Source organism: Meles meles, chromosome X (genome assembly GCF_922984935.1).
Source record: "Meles meles chromosome X, mMelMel3.1 paternal haplotype, whole genome shotgun sequence".
NCBI classification, from domain to species: domain Eukaryota; kingdom Metazoa; phylum Chordata; class Mammalia; order Carnivora; family Mustelidae; genus Meles; species Meles meles.
In genome coordinates, this window is record NC_060087.1 from 98,960,535 (window position 1) to 98,976,515 (window position 15,981).

Sequence of the window (15,981 nt, forward strand, 5' to 3'; positions counted from 1 at the left end):
TGTCCAAAATCTAGAAAGACCTTATCAAACTCGATACCCAAAAAACCAATCTGGTTAAGAAATGGGCAGAAAACATGAACAGACATTTTTCTAAAGAAGACATCCAGATGGCTAACAGACACATGAAAAGATGCTCAACATCACTCAGCATCATGAAAATACAAATCAAAACTACAAGGAGATACCACCTGACACCTGTCAGAATGGCTAAAATTAACATAGGAAACAACAAATGCTGGTGAAGATGCAGAAAAAGGGGACCCTCTTACACTGTTGGTGGGAATGCAAACTGGTACAGCCACTCTAGAAAACAGCACGGAGGTTCCTCAAAAAGTTAAAAATAGAACTACCCCAGGACCCAGCAATTGCACTACTAGGTGTTTACCAAAAGGATACAAACATAGTGATTCGAAGGGGCACGTCCACTCCAATGTTTATAACAGCAATGTCCACAATAGCCAAACTATGGAAACAGCCCAGATGTCCATCAACAGATGAATGGATAAAGATATGGTATGTGTACACGTACACACACACACACACACACACACACGAATATTACTCAGCCATCAAAAAGAATGAAACCTTGCCATCTGCAAGGTACCTGAATGGCACTAGAGGGTATTATGTTAAGCAAAATAAATCAGTCAGAGAACAAATACCATAGGATTTCACTAATATGTGAAATTTATGAAACAAAACAGATGAACACAGGGGAAGGGAAAGAAAAATAAGATGAAAACTGAGAGGTAGGCAAATCATAAGAGACTCAACTTTAGGAAACAAATTAAGGGTTGCTTGGAGGGGAGGTGGGTGGGGGGATGGGATAACTGGGTGGTGGGCATTAAGGAGGGCACTTGATGGAATGAGCACTGGGTGTTACATGCAACTGATGAATCACTAAATTCTACCTCTGAAGCTAATACACTATATGTCAATGAAACTGAATTTATATTAAAAAAAAAAAAAGCTGGGGGCACCTGGGTGGCTCAGTGGGTTAAAGCCTCTGCCTTCAGCTCAGGTCATGATCTCAGAGTCCTCAGATCGAGCCCCCCATCGGGCTCTCTGCTCAGCAGGGAGCCTGCTTCCCTTCGCCTCTCTCTGCCTGCCTCTCTGCCTACTGGTGATCTGTCTGTCAAATTAAATAAAATCTCTAAAAAAAAAAAAAGCTGGATTTCTTGACTCATGTCACTTTACCTCTTCAAATTTAGTTCCCCTGCTAAGCTACAAATCAGGACCAGCACAAAAGACTCGTGAAAATCAACCCCGGTCTCACAAGTCCCACCGGTCCATTTAAAATAATCTGAATGACATCTCATATTCTCTTGCAACCTATTATGTGAATCCAATGGTTTCACTTAAATAATTTTTTATTTTTTAATTTACATCACGTGCCCTCTTCAATGTCCATTACCCAGTTACCCTATCCCCCCACTCTCCTCCCCTCCAGCAATCCTCTGTTTCCTATGATTAAGAGTCTCTTATGGCTGGTCTCCCTCTCTGATTTAAATAAACAATTAATAGGACGGAATAATTTCCTAGGCACTGGGTTTCTTGCAATATTTTCAAAAAACGTCTGTCAGAAATGAGTAGAGACCAACACGGCCAAGAAGGACACCTATTTTTCGCTTCGTCCCTAGAAGCAACACGTTTCTTCACACGAAATGTTGTTAGTGCGCTCAGGATACATTCGGAGCCCTCCATCCAAACCAACCAAGCGGAACGTCCTGCGGCCACGCAGATGGGGAGGAGGGGCAACGAAGAGAGGGGAAGGAGGAACCCTGGAATCCGCGGGCCCACCCACAGCCACAGGGAGACGCTCCCGGGCCCACTCGCCGGCCGCCGAGGCCCCAGGGGCGCTACGACGACGCTCGCCCTCCTCCCTGCGCCCGGGCACAGAACTGAGGCGGCGGTACCATCCCGGCGCTCACGCACGACCAGCCTCGCCCCAAAGCCGCACCCCGGCCCGCCTCGGCCACCTGCCCCTCCAAGCCGCCCGGGCTGCCAGCCACCTCCGGCCCAGGTCGCACACCGGGCACGGGCTGCTTACACGCTGGGGGTCAAGGAAGGTCCTCGGGCCCGGAAGGGCCACCCAAACCCGGCCCCCAGCCCCGGGTCCCCTCCCGGCCGAGAAAGGAAAGGAAAGAAGACAAAGGCCAAGGGACCCACCTGGCGGAGGCCAACGGCTAGCGGGAAAGACAAGGTGAGGTCCGAGCGTTCACGCGAGGGCAGGCGGTCTAACTGCGACCCTAGCCCACCTCTGCCGTAAAGCAGCGTCCTCCAGGCCCCGCGTAAGCCGCAGCCCCTCCCCCCAGCGTCGACGTCTCCTCCTATTCCCCCAGAGCCCGCCGGGGCTGGAGATACGGGGTCTTGGGGGAGGGGGTGAGAATCCGGGTTCCTCGGTGTTGGCCCCGCCCAGGGGAGGGGTGGGACATCCTGAGAAGGTCCCAGGTGCAAGAAGGGGCGGAGAGAGGTGGACCTGGGAAAGTCAGAGCGGAGAGCTGTGTTTAGCCATTTGCTCGGGAAAATCAGTTTGCCTTCCTTGCAGGGTCCCTGCCGGCAAGACGATGAATGTGCTGAAACAAACCGAAAATTTACCGTTCAACAGTCGCAAAACTGCTGAGAGAGAAAAGAAATTTAAATAAATACACTTCCAAACGATTGTTACAAGTTTGCATCATTCATCTGCCTGAGGTTATGAAAACTTTAATTGCTCCCTCCCCAGGTGAGAGTCGGGATCCGAAAAGTTGGCACTCCTTCCGCCCCGTCACCGCCCTCCCGCCCTTTGCCAAGGACCTGCTAGGGAGCGAGCCAGCGCTTCTTAACGTGGGTAGGGGCTGCTGCAGGTGGTGTCCACACGGCCTAGGTGGATGGGGATGTGCTGGGTCTGAAGGAATCACAGCGACTGGAAGGTTTCTCCTGTCTGACCGATGTCTTGGTTCATTCCTTCCTAACTATTGAAGGAGGAACATGTGGCTCTTGCAAAAGAATGCTCCCGTAATGGGGACGCGTGTAGATGACCAGCAGAAAAGGAACCTAACAGGTGATGCTGCCCCTCAGAGATGAGGGCTGTTACTTTGGTACGTGAATCCTCCCAGGAGGTTGTAATCTAAGGACAGAGAGAAATGGATGCAAATAAAGATCTTTCAAAACAGTCTAAGGAGCTCCCTAGGTTCATGGGTCCTCCAGCTATTTGGTTACTAAGCAGTTGACTGTGAAGATATTTTTGTTGACTCTTCTTATTTTTATTGACAAATGCAGCCCTTTCGTGATTATTATTAAAAAACATTTTCACAAATAGAGGAATACAGACCTATTTCAAGGGAGAACTGAAGTCACCACTGCCCACACCTGCATTGCCCCCTCAAGACTACCTGCTGTCTGGCTGCTCCCAGCCTGGCTCAAGCTCTGACTCACAGCCCATTTTTCTCACCCATTCCCTAGTTGTTTGAGCGGAGGAAAGGAAGACAAAGAGCACCCTGAGGGGCTTTGTCCTGGTCTGGCAGCTGCATTTTTGCATTTCAGGTCAACACAGGAAATCTTGCAAAACCCTGCTGCCTCCCACTCCCAGGGGGTGGAGAGAGGGGTTAATGCTCTGCCACAACTTTCCCACCAGGTAGGATGGAAAGTGAAAGAGCTTCCCCCACCTTCCCTTGTGGAATTACCTGACCTGATCCCTGGGCTCTGTATCTCAGCTAACCCCTCTGGATTCCTCCTTGTGTTTCCTGTCCTTTACTTTAGGGAGTTGGGGTCATTTCCCCACACAGAGATCCAAGCCAAAACCTTTTTTCTGTCCCTCTTCCCTGGACAGACACAGATTCGGTAACTACTCATTGTGTCGGGAACTGAGATGGGAAGATACTTACTCGATTTGCCATTGTGAGCCAGGGTTGCACAGGATGGATTCCCACACCTGGAGCTCTCATGCTGCAAATCCATCGGTCCCTCCATGCTAATGCCAATGAACACAAGACACGATGATCAACATCATTAGTCATTGGAGAAATAAAACTTAAAACCACATGGAGATACCACTTCTGCTTAGCAAATGGCTCTATTAAAAATAAAAAGGAAAGCAGCAATTTGCGGTGAGGATGTCAAGAACTGAATCTCACATACCCTGCTAGTGGGAATGTAAAATGGTGTGGATACCTGGGAGAGCCATTAGGCAATTCCACAAAAAGTTAAACATAGAGTGACCATGTGATCAGCAATTCCACTCCTCTGTATAACGGAGAACTGAAAACAGATATTCAAACAAAAACTTGTACATGAATGTTCATGACAGCATTATTCATAATACTAAAAGGGGGGAAATGACCCAAATGTCCATCAAACTGAGGAACATTTTTTTAAATTTTTTTTTAAGATTTTATTTATTTATTTGACAGAGAGAAATCACAAGCAGGCAGAGAGGCAAGCAGAGAGAGAGGAAGGGAAGCAGGCTCCCCGCTGAACAGAGAACCCGATGTGGGGCTCGATCCCAGGACCCTGAGATCATGACCTGAGCCGAAGGCAGAGGCTTAACCCACTGAGCCACCCAGGCGCCCCCAAACTGAGGAACATTTTAACTAAGTGTGCTATATCCCTACTGTGGATTTTTATTTAGTCACTACATGGAATGAAAAATGGATACATGATACAATGTGGATTAACCTTGAAAATGCAGTGCTTTTTAAAAGGCAGACACAAAAGAATACATATTGCATGATCCTATTCACAAGAAATGTCCAGAAGAGGTAAATCCATAGAGAAAAAAAGTAAATTCAAAATTGTCAGGGGTGGAGGGTTGGGGGAATGGGGATTGACTGCTAATGGGTATGGACTTTCTTTTGGGGATGATGAAAATATTCTAAAATTGTGTTGATGGGCGCACAGTTTTGTGAACATACTTAAAAATAACAATGACTTGTATACTTTGAAATGATAAATTATACAGAGGATGAATTATATATCAATAATGAAAAAGTAAGCCCATGCAAATTTAATAAAATTTAAGTAAAAGAACTATGGGACATTTTATAATGTGGATGAATCAAGGTAAGAATACTATGACCCATTGACCAATCTTTCTTTCTTTCTTTCTTTCTTTCTTTCTTTCTTTCCATTATTTATTTGAAAGAGAGACAGAGTGAGAGAGAGTGTGAGCAGGGGGAGGGGCAGAGGGAGAAGCAGACTCTCCGCTGAGCAGGAAGCCTACTGTGGGGCTCTATCCCAGAACTCCAGGATCATGACCTGAGCTGAAGGCAGACGCTTAACTGACTGAGCCATCCAGGAACCCCCTGACCAATCTTTATATCAGCAGTGTGTGAAACAGATATCCTGTGTGTTCTGATATGATATAATAGGAGTGCAAAGCATCAAGTATAAAACATTCCTGCTAAGTTAATTTAGCCTGAATCTAACCAAGTCTGACTACAAGATATCTGACTACAAGATATTCTGATTATAATGGAATATGTTCAGGACAAGGATGCCTCCAGAAAAATCCAGAATATGCATAATTCTACAGCACAAATAGTCCAGTATTTTCATCAAAGAAATGGCAAACAAAAAGGGTTAAGAGGACATTATAGATGAAAAAAGATTACATCATAATCTGGCCAATTATGTGGTTGATCCTTGTTTGGATCCTAATAAGAACAAATCAAATTTGAGAGACGTATTTAGCTCAAGCAGGGATATTGGACATGGATATTTTCATGTGGTATTAGGGAATACAATTGACCCTTGAACAATGAGGAGAGTTAGGGGTGCTGACCCCCTCATGCAATCAAAAATCCAAGTATAACTTTTGACTCCCCCAAAACTTAACTACTAGCTTACTGTTCATCAGAAGCCTCACCAGTAACATAAATACATATTTTGTATATGTATTATATGCTATATTCTTACAATAAAGTAAGTTAGGGTAATGAAAATTATATTAAGAAAGTCATAGGGAAGAGAAAATACATTTACAATACTGTGCTGTTTCAAAAAATATATGTGTGTAAGGGGACCCATGTAGTTCAAATCTATTTTGGTCAAGGGTTGACTGTAATTATAATTCCTTAGTTGCAATGATGATATTTGGGTCTTTTAAAAACCTTATCTGTTACAGTGTTTGTTACAGTAGAGTGTATGGTTTGTATAGCTTAAGATTTATGTGTGAAATCATATATCTGCAATATGTTTTAAAATACTGAAGCAAAAAAAAAAAAGCAACCCCCCCCCCCAGCGAAATGTCGAATATTGTTTAAGTTGACTGTTGTTGTTGAAGCTGTTTGGTGGATACATGGAATTTCTGACATTGTCCCATCTGCTTTATTTGAAATCACCCATGATACCTACTAAATAGGAACAACAAAATCATAGTTTCAGTATGTTATTGAGAAATATGGGTGAAAATAGCAAACTTAAAGAGTTAATGTTGGTTATGTTTACAAAGCTAAATAGTATCTCCGACTAGGAGTGGAAACAAATAATTTTGTTCAATGTATTGTAGAAATATTCAAAGCTAAATTGAGGTGAAAATCCTGAAAAAATGCACACTACACAGTTAACAAGGTCATCTCTGGCATGAACATGAGGCCAAAGGTGACTTTCATTTTTTGCTGAGAACCTACTAAAGGGCCAGACACTGTTCTTAGTGCTTGAAATACAGCCATGAAAGAGACAAAAAAGTCCCAGCTCAGGGGCACCTGGGTGGCTCAACCCTTAAGCATCTGCCTTCGGTTCAGATCATGATCCCTGCATCCTGGCATGGAGCCCACATCCGGCTCTCTGTTCAGTGGAAAGCCTGCTTCTCCCTCTCCCACTCCCCCTGCTTGTGTTCCCTTTCTCACTGTCTCTCTCTCTGTCAAATAAATAAATAAAGTCTTAAAAAAAAGTACCAGCTCACCTGCGGTTCACATTCTGGAGGGGATAATGAAAAAATAAGGTCAATGAGACACATATATATATAGTGTAAAGAATAATGATCTGAGCTTTCCAGCACTCACAAGCAGGAGAGGGGACTCATCTCTATATCTTGATGCATGGTGACCCATCCTATCACCACACCGAGGCGGGGTGTTAGGGCTGGGAAGGCCATGGGAATTTGCACCTTCATGTAGATTGGAAAGTGAAGGCCTCAACAAATAGGTGACATAAGAGGTAAGGGGGCTGGGGGAGAGCTGGGGATGAGAGCTGCAACAGGAGGAAATATCCTGTAGTTCTTACTGCTGTTACTCTGTTAGGTCTTTTCACCCCTGACTGATTGTCGTGTTCCCTCCAGTTTCCATGCAGCAGGGGCTGTATTGTATTTGGCAGCATGCAAGTGGACGGGTTTAGGGCCAGGATTACCTGGATGGTTTATGTAATCAAGATAGGGTTCAAGGGGCGCCTGGGTGGCTCAGTGGGTTAAGCCGCTGCCTTCGGCTCAGGTCATGATCTCAGGGTCCTGGGATCGAGTCCCGCATCTGGCTCTCTGCTCAGCGGAGAGCCTGCTTCCCTTCCTCTCTCTCTGCCTGCCTCTCTTGTGATTTCTCTCTGTCAAATAAATAAGTAAAATCTTTAAAAAAAAAAAAAAAGATAGGGTTCAAGACCTTCGCCACTTAAGAATAAACTGAAGCTCTAGCCCTGAAGCTCTAGCCCTGTGTACTAAGCATGTAGCTTCTATAAATTGGGTCTTTCTTGAAAATGCGTATAAATTGTTCCTTGCTTAGCATCTCACGTGACTCAATTCAGTTTTATCTTATTCTTTTTTAAGCTTTTATTTCTTTGTCAGAGAGAAAGCGCACAAGCAAGGGGAGCAGCAGGCAGAGGGAGAAGCAGGCTCCCCTCATGACCTGAGCCAAGGGAGATGCTTAACTGACTGAGCCACCCAGGCATCCCTCAGTCCAGTTTTATATAGACTGTTCACAGCTACTTGTGTGACAGTGCTATACAAAATCCAAACTGTCCCCTCCTAGTGCCAGGATATTCATCCCTCATTGGAACCATTAAATAGCAAGTGCGGAACAGTTCTGTATCCGTGGATATGGGGCTAACAGGATATTTATTTCATTAACCTCAGGGACAGTGGCTTAAATAAGCAGAGGGGCTGGTCAGTATCTTTGGCCACTGAATCCCAGCAAATTACAATGTGAAGTCATGAAATGGTCACAGTGGATGACATCACAAAGGGCTTGCAGGGTCTCAAGCCCAGACCATCTCTAGGTCCAGGCTTATTTCTCCCACGGGTGTGTGGTGACTGGAAGGGTTTCTGTTATAGGGCTAGTAAAAGACTGGTATATTTTCCTCTTTTTCATGAAGAATCTTTACTTGGAGAAGTTGATTTGTATCTGCAGCAAGGGTAATCAAAAATCCTTTCTTTCCTTTTCAGGTCACAGTTTTAGAAGAAAACCGAAGAGGGTGATCTACAGTGCCTGCTGCGGACCCCGGAGTTCAAGGTTAGACCAGGAGCAGACACTGCCCTCACACTTCTGATAGGTAAGTGAGTTGTCTCAGTTGTACCCCGATGCTGTGCTGTCCTTCTGCACATATGCTCCTTGGTCGAAGTCGGCCTCTCACTGACCTTCCTCTGTTCATATCTGGTTAGCACCATGTTCTCGTATGCTCAATCTCTCTAATGGTTCGTTATGATGATCGTGAGAGATCACGAGCCTGGGAGACTTGGAACTATTAACCCATCTGGTAAGTTCTGACACCCCTGAAACTCAGCTGTAGAATGATAAGCGGTAAGATCTGATCTCAGCTTTGCTCCTAATTTCTGTGGCTTTAAGTAACTCATACTCCTTGGATCTTGGCTTCTTCATTGTTAGAAGTGGAAGATAAGATTAGTGGACTTCGAAGAAGGCGTCTTCCTGCTCACATACTTTAGACTTGTGTGGTTTGAATTATACGTGTGGTTAACTTTAAATTAGAAACAGAGAGATCACATGCCTGTCTAAATGCAGCAGTGAACCATTTACAGAAGAAAATTGTGGACATTATCTTGCTCAGAAGCACGCAAAGAGAAGCTGATTTTAGGAGAGGGATGGAAGTGTGGATTCAGAGAAATCTTAACTTTTTTTTTTTTTTAAAGTAATCTCTGTACCCAGCATAGGGCTTGAACTCCCAAACTCTTCCGACTGAGCCAGCCAGGTGCCCCTGGATTCAGAGAAATCTTAACATGGATAGTGGGGAAGTCAAACAAGCTCACATCTTTCAGCGAAAGATTCATGTAGAGTATGAGCTTGGTTGGCTCAGCTGGTAGAGCATGTAACTCTCTATCTCAGGGTCAAGAGCTCAAGCCCCATGCTGGGTGTGAAGATTACTTGAAAAAAAAAAATAAAGCATCAGATCATTGATTGATCAAAGTCTTTGGGGAGGGATTGAAATTTAAAGATACTGGAGAAGATTAAGATTAGTCACTGTAGGATGTTTTCCAGGACTCAGATATGAATGGAGCAAACAATCACTAAGTAGTATTTTAGGTTTGACCCTAACCATTATTATTATCTAGATTGTTCACCCACTCTTCCTTCAGACTTGGATCTGAATGCCTTTTGTAATTTCTAAAGGTGAAATATACTCTGAGAAAGAATATTGATTAACAGTGAAAGTACTTATTGTTCCATTTAAGCTAAAGACAATTCCAGACAAGAAGGTATATCACTTTTAGAAACAGGAGTAGCATTGTTGTTTAGCTTTCTAAAATGACTTGAGGTGACATTGCAACAAAGGGGGAATAAGATGTAAATGTGGTGTTTCTTCTTTAACTGGGCCAACCACTGTTCATACTAAATAGGTTTGTTTGGTCTTTAGAGGCTTGACTGAGGCAGGAGCTGTGGCAGAACACAGCAGAAGAATGTCCACCATTTAGATGATCTCTCTGGCTTACTGTGTTTTAACATTTCACATCCCCTCATAACATTTTATACAAGTGTGTTTTTTTTAAAGATTTTATTTATTTGCCGGAGAGAGAGACAACAAGAGAAGGAACACAAACAGGGGGAGGGGAATGGTAGAGGGAGAAGCAGGCTCTCCATGGATCAGGGAGCCCAACGTGGGGCTCGATCCCAGAACCCTGGGATCATGACCTGAGCCAAAGGCAGAGGCTTAACCACTGAGCCAGCCAGGTGCCCCTATACAAGTGTTTTGATTTACTCTCTCAAGGAGAATGACTTTATGATGTGTATCATTCTACTGTCTGATTTGGTGGAGCACATCTTTTAAAATGCTAGGAAATTAAGGATACAGTAGAAAGAGTCTAATTTGTATTAATGTGAATCAACTTGAATGTTCTAGAAGTGTGATCTCATTTCAAGATTAAACATATTTAAGAAGTTGAACTGACAGCTTATTTTTTACTTCATTTTCTAATTTATTAACTTAAATATATGGTATATAATATTAAAAAACAGGGTAAGTTATTTTTGTTCTTCTTCCCCTTGCCTCAGGAGTCCTATCTAGAAAGAAGGTGCTATGACCAATGTCCAAGAAGCTACTGCCTGTGTTCTCTTCTAGGACTTCTAGGGTTTCGAGGTCTCACATTTAGGTCTTTAATCCATTTTGAATTTATATTTGTATGTGGTGCAAAGAAGTGGTCCAGTTTCATTCTTTTGCATGTTGCTGTCCAGTTTTCCCAGCACCATTTGTTAAAGATACTGTTCTTTTCCCTGCATGTTCTTGCCTCCTTCATTGAAGATTAATTGACCATATAATTGTGGGTTCATTTCAGGGTTTTCTATTCTGTTCTATTGATCTATGTGTCTGTTTTTGTGCCAACACCATGCTATTTTGATCACTACAGCTTTGTAATATAACTTAAAGTCCAGAATTGTGATGCCTCCAGCTTTGCTTTTCTTTTTCATGATGGCTTTGGCTATTTGGGGTATTTTCTGTACAAGTTTTGGGATTGTTCATTCTAGCTCTTTGAAAAATGGTGATATTTTGATAGGGATTACATTAAATGTATAAATTGCTTTGGGTAGTAGATACATTTTAACAATATTTGTTCTTTCAATCCATGAGCATGGAATGTCTTTCCATTTCTTTGTGTCTTTCCCAATTTCTTTCATCAGTGTCTTATAGTTTTCAGAGTACAGATTTTTTCACCTCTTTGGTTAGGTTTATTTCTTGGTATCTTACGGTTTTGGGTGCAATTATAAATGGAATTGTTTTCTTAATTTCTCTTTATGCTGCTTCATTAGTGGTGTATAGAAGTGCAACAGATTTCTGTACGTTGATCTTGTATCCTGTGACTTTATTGAATTTGCTTATCAATTCTAGCAGTTTTTTGGTGGTCTTTTGGGTTTTCTATAGAGAGTATCATGACATCTACAAACAGTGAAAGTTTTACTTCTTCCTTGCCAATCTGGATGCCTTTTATTTCTTTTTGTTGTCTGACTGTGTGGCTAGGACTTCCAATGCTATGTTGAATAAAAACAGAGAGTGTGAACATCCCTGTCTTGTTCCTGACTGTAGAGGAAAAGCTCTTGGTTTTTCCCCATTGAGAATGAAATTATTAAGATCTTGTTTTGAATAGTAAAATAAAAAAAATGCCCATGATACATGAAGAAAAATGTGGCTCACACATTTAAAAAATATTTTCTAGTATTTTTTTCAGGAGTAAAAGTGCTTTTGTTTGCCTTGGTTCGAAAGCAGAGTTCATCATTACCACCACTACCACCAGCAGCACTAGGCCCATCCCCACAGAAGGGGATTTAATTGTCATGAATAGTCACAAGTGAAGACCCAGGAATTAAAGAAGCAAAGATTGTTCCATTTATTTAATACATAATATTGTTTAAAGCTATGTTATTAAGTGTGCATTTGTGGTGATGATCATTGTAGACAAATGAAGAAGTCAGCACCTCAACCCAAGCTCAAAACAAGATGCCAGAAGAAAAGATCAAAGAGCTTAAGACAGAATTCCAGAAAAATCAAACGCAGGTAATGAAACTACATATATATTGTATCATTGCAAGATGAGTTCTAATTTGGAAAGTATCTAGTTAAATAGAAGGAAAATATGACCAGAAACAGACTTTCTCATAAATTAAAATTTTAATTTAGATAACTCTACACTTGATTTCCCAAGACAAATCATTTCCATGTGTGGAAAAGACTAAAACGTTAGTTTCTTTTTTAAAAAATTTTTTTGAAGATTTTATCTATTTATTTGACACAGAGAGACACAGTGAGAGAGGAAACACAAGCAGGGGGAGTGAGAGAGAGAGAAGTAGACTTCCTGCTGAGCAGGGAGCCAGATGTGGGGCTTGATCCCAGGAACACAGGATGATGACCTGAGCTGAAGGCAGAGGCTTGATGACCTGAGCTGAAGGCAGAGGCTTAATGACTGAGCCACCCAGGCATCCTTACAACATTGGTTTCTTAAGCTTCCCTACATATTTTGTGATAGAATATATTATACAAACAAAATTACTTTTGAGAGAAAATTTATCATCCTAATTTGAAAAATTGCATCCATTTTTATGACTGGGTTCTAGAGATACAGAACCAGCAGGACAGAGATTTTATGTATATATCATACATACATATATATATGTATATATGCTATATAGACATAATATATTCACATGTAAATATGACTATGTTTTATATATGATATATAACACATTTATAGGTACACATGCATATATTTTATATAAATTTGTATATGTATGTACTTTATAACATACATAACATATAACTTTATATAATATACATAATACCAAGTAACGAAGTGACTCACATGATTATGGTAGCTCCAAGTCGTAAGACCTACAAGGTGAGTTGGCAAGCTGCAGGCATAGGAGAGCCATTGGTTTAGATCTAATCTGATCAGAAAAGTCCTAGAATTATGAAAAACAATGGTGTTCTGGTTGGAAGGCCAGCATGATTGAAACCCAGAAGAGCCAGTGTTTGAGTTTGAGTCCTAATACAGGAAAAATGCCAGTGTTCTCTCAGTTCAAAGGCAGTTAGGCAGTAAAAATTCTTTCTCACTGATTGGAAGACTAGCACTTTTGTTACATTTAGGCCTTTAATTGATTAGATGAGGCATGGCCCCCTTAGGAAGAGCAATCTGTGCTACTCAATTTACCAATTCAAATGTTAATCTCATCTAATAACACCCTCGCAGAAACACCCAGAATAATGGTTAGCCAGATATCTGGGCACCCTATTGCCCAGTCACGTTGACACGTAAAATTAACCATCAGGACCACATTTCCTGTCCTGAAGAAAATCTTTAAGTATTGAATGATCCCCAAAGCTTTTGTAGACCTCTATAATCTTGACTACCTTCATTTCAAAACCTGTCAACTTTATATTCCCACTTACCTTCTCTTTGAGAAAAGTTCTCATACTTAAAATCTTTATTAGGTGGTGTACACTTTACAACTGATTAAGTGCTCTCCTCAAGACAGCTCATATTTGGAGGGAATATTCAGAATGTGAAGATTGTATCTTAATATAGAGGATCCTCAACAGATGTTTGTTGCTTGAATTGGTCTGTTTCTACCATTTTACTGAAAACTCACAAGAAAACTCAACAGTGAACTCCAAGTGACCAAGTCCCTGGTGGTCTTTTCTTATCCTCACTTTGCTTTACTGTATCTGTAATAGTTGACAGTTTTTTTTTCCTAGCCTACTTTACTTTTTTTTTTCTCTAAGATGTTGGTTATGCTCCCTTTTTTCACTCTCCAAATTCGAGCATTCACCTGGGTTCTGTCTTCAGCTCGTGACAAATGACTTGCGGGCATGAGGAGGTAATCTGCTTTAATAGAGAGGGAGCCAAACTAGGTGTGTAAAGAACTGCATTCAAGTCCTAACCATGTTTCATACTGTATTTGTGACCTTTGTCCAATCACTTAGGCTTTTGGAGTCTTGGAGTCTCATCTAAAAGCAGTGAGATAGGGGCTCCTGGGTGGCTCAGTGGGTTAAAGCCTCTGCCTTCGGCTCAGGTCATGATCCCAGGGTCCTGGGATCGAGCCCCACATCGGGCTCTCTGCTCCGCGGGGAGCCTGCTTCCTCCTCTCTCTCTCTGCCTGCCTCTCTGCCTAGTTGTGATTTCTCTCTGTCAAATAAAAAAAAAAAATTTAAAAGCAGTGAGATAAAACTACTTGCCCTACCTATATTATAAGGCTATAATAAGGCTCAAAAGAGATAATAGGTATAAAAACTTTGATAAGCATATATTACTATACAAATGAATGTTGCTTACATTAATATAAGATAGCTAGATCATTGGCATTCTGAGAGAGACTCTTTGTGTAAAGCCAATTAGCTCCCAAGGGGATCAAACCATAACCTTATATTATCCACATTTGAACAAACTAGTCTAATGGGCCCAGGCCAGATAGAATACTTCTTCTTTGCACACACTCATCATAAAATCTAATTTTTCATTATTTCAGAAAGCTTTTGATGAGGATGCCAACTCTTCTAGCATTAGAGTGTTAGCAGAAGGACCCTAACTGTGTAGAGTTAAAAATGCTTATTAAGTATCTGTACTGGTCTATTGCAAGTCCTAAGTCCTTGAAGATTGATAAATCAATAAGTAGTATATCAACTCTAAAAAACCCACAAATGTCTATTGCTTATTTTACTGTGAGCATTTTAACATTAGATTATTTCTATTACAGGAACACTGGCGGTCAAGTTACTTATAGATTTCGAGACCTCTTCTATTGTCTCTATAGGCAGATAGAGGGCCATGCCCACTATCATTTCTACCAGTGCCACTTCTACCCGGAGGAGTTGTTCCTTGTCTTCCAATTCTTTTACCTGGAATAAATGATAAACCATCACCACCACCATGGTCCTCTGTGTACAAGGACCTCCTCCTCTATCACCACCTCTGTTGAGGCAAGAGAAACTTCTGTTCCAGGATCATCACCTGATCTAATTTAAAGGAATGAAGCAGAAATAAATGTATAAAACTAAACTTCATGGATCCATTCTTAACCCCGTGACTTGATTCTCCTTGAAGAGAATCAAACGGTCAAAGACAAAACTTGAACTGAAGTTTATGGCATCTTTAAGCCCTCAGTGATCATTAATGTGCATATATTGCATAGCTGTAACCAAGTATGGTACAATGTTGGAGCATAAGACTGCTGGCTCTTCTGCTTTCCTTTGTGAGCTCACCATCTTATGCTCCTCCTTCAGACAGTACCTCAATAATTGGAAACTCCATGGGGACCATGAAACTCATGTTGAAGGCAAAGAGAAAACAGCAAGGTTGTGTAAAGATAACTGTATTAGTTTCTTAGAGCTGCCATAACAAATTATCATAAACTGGGTGTCTTTTTTTTTTTAAGATTTTATTTATTTATTTGACAGAGGGAGACACAGCGAGAGGGGGAACACAAGCAGGGGGAGTGGGAGAGGGAGGAGCAGGCTCCCTGCTGAGCAGGGAATCTGATGTGGGGCTCCATCCCAGGACCCTGGGATCATGACCTGAGCTGAAGGCAGACGCTTAACAACTGAGCCACCCGGGCACCCCAAACCGGGTGTCTTAAAACATTGAGAAGTTATCTCTCAGAGTTCTGGAGAATGGAAGTTCAAAATCAAAGTGTTGGCAGGGCCACACTCCCTCTGGAGGCTCTAGGAGACAATCTCTTCCTTGACTCCTCCAGCTTCTAATAATGGCTATTGGCATTCCTCAGCAACATCTCCCACTGTTCCAACCTCACGTTGCCTTCCTTTCTTTGTGTCTGTAAACTCCTTCTGTGTGTCTTTCTCTCTTTCACAAGGTGATTGCATTCAGAGATCACCCAGATAATCCAGAATAAGAAACTCCTCTTAAAATCTTTCATTTAATCACATCTTTTGCTACTTAAAATAGTTACAGATTCTGGGGATTAGAGTGTGGGCATATCTTTTTGTCTCACTATGGTAATATAGGAAACATTCTTTTTTAAGATTTTATTTACTTATTTGAGATAGAGCGATAGCTCGGGGGCTGCTTGTGCACATGAATGGGGGAGGGGTAGAGGGAGCAGAAGAAGCAGGATCTCGAGCAGGGGC

The 15,981-nt window shown here is 41.9% G+C and overlaps 1 long non-coding RNA gene across 1 annotated transcript; it reads left to right on the forward strand.

Annotated features, from left to right (window-relative positions):
• Positions 1-1,774: 1,774 nt before the first annotated feature.
• On the forward strand, positions 1,775-14,770 carry LOC123934934. The gene is made up of 5 exons (XR_006816849.1): positions 1,775-2,203; positions 2,549-2,725; positions 8,348-8,454; positions 11,803-11,901; positions 14,595-14,770. It is a non-coding gene; the product is annotated as an uncharacterized LOC123934934 (long non-coding RNA).
• Positions 14,771-15,981: the final 1,211 nt, after the last annotated feature.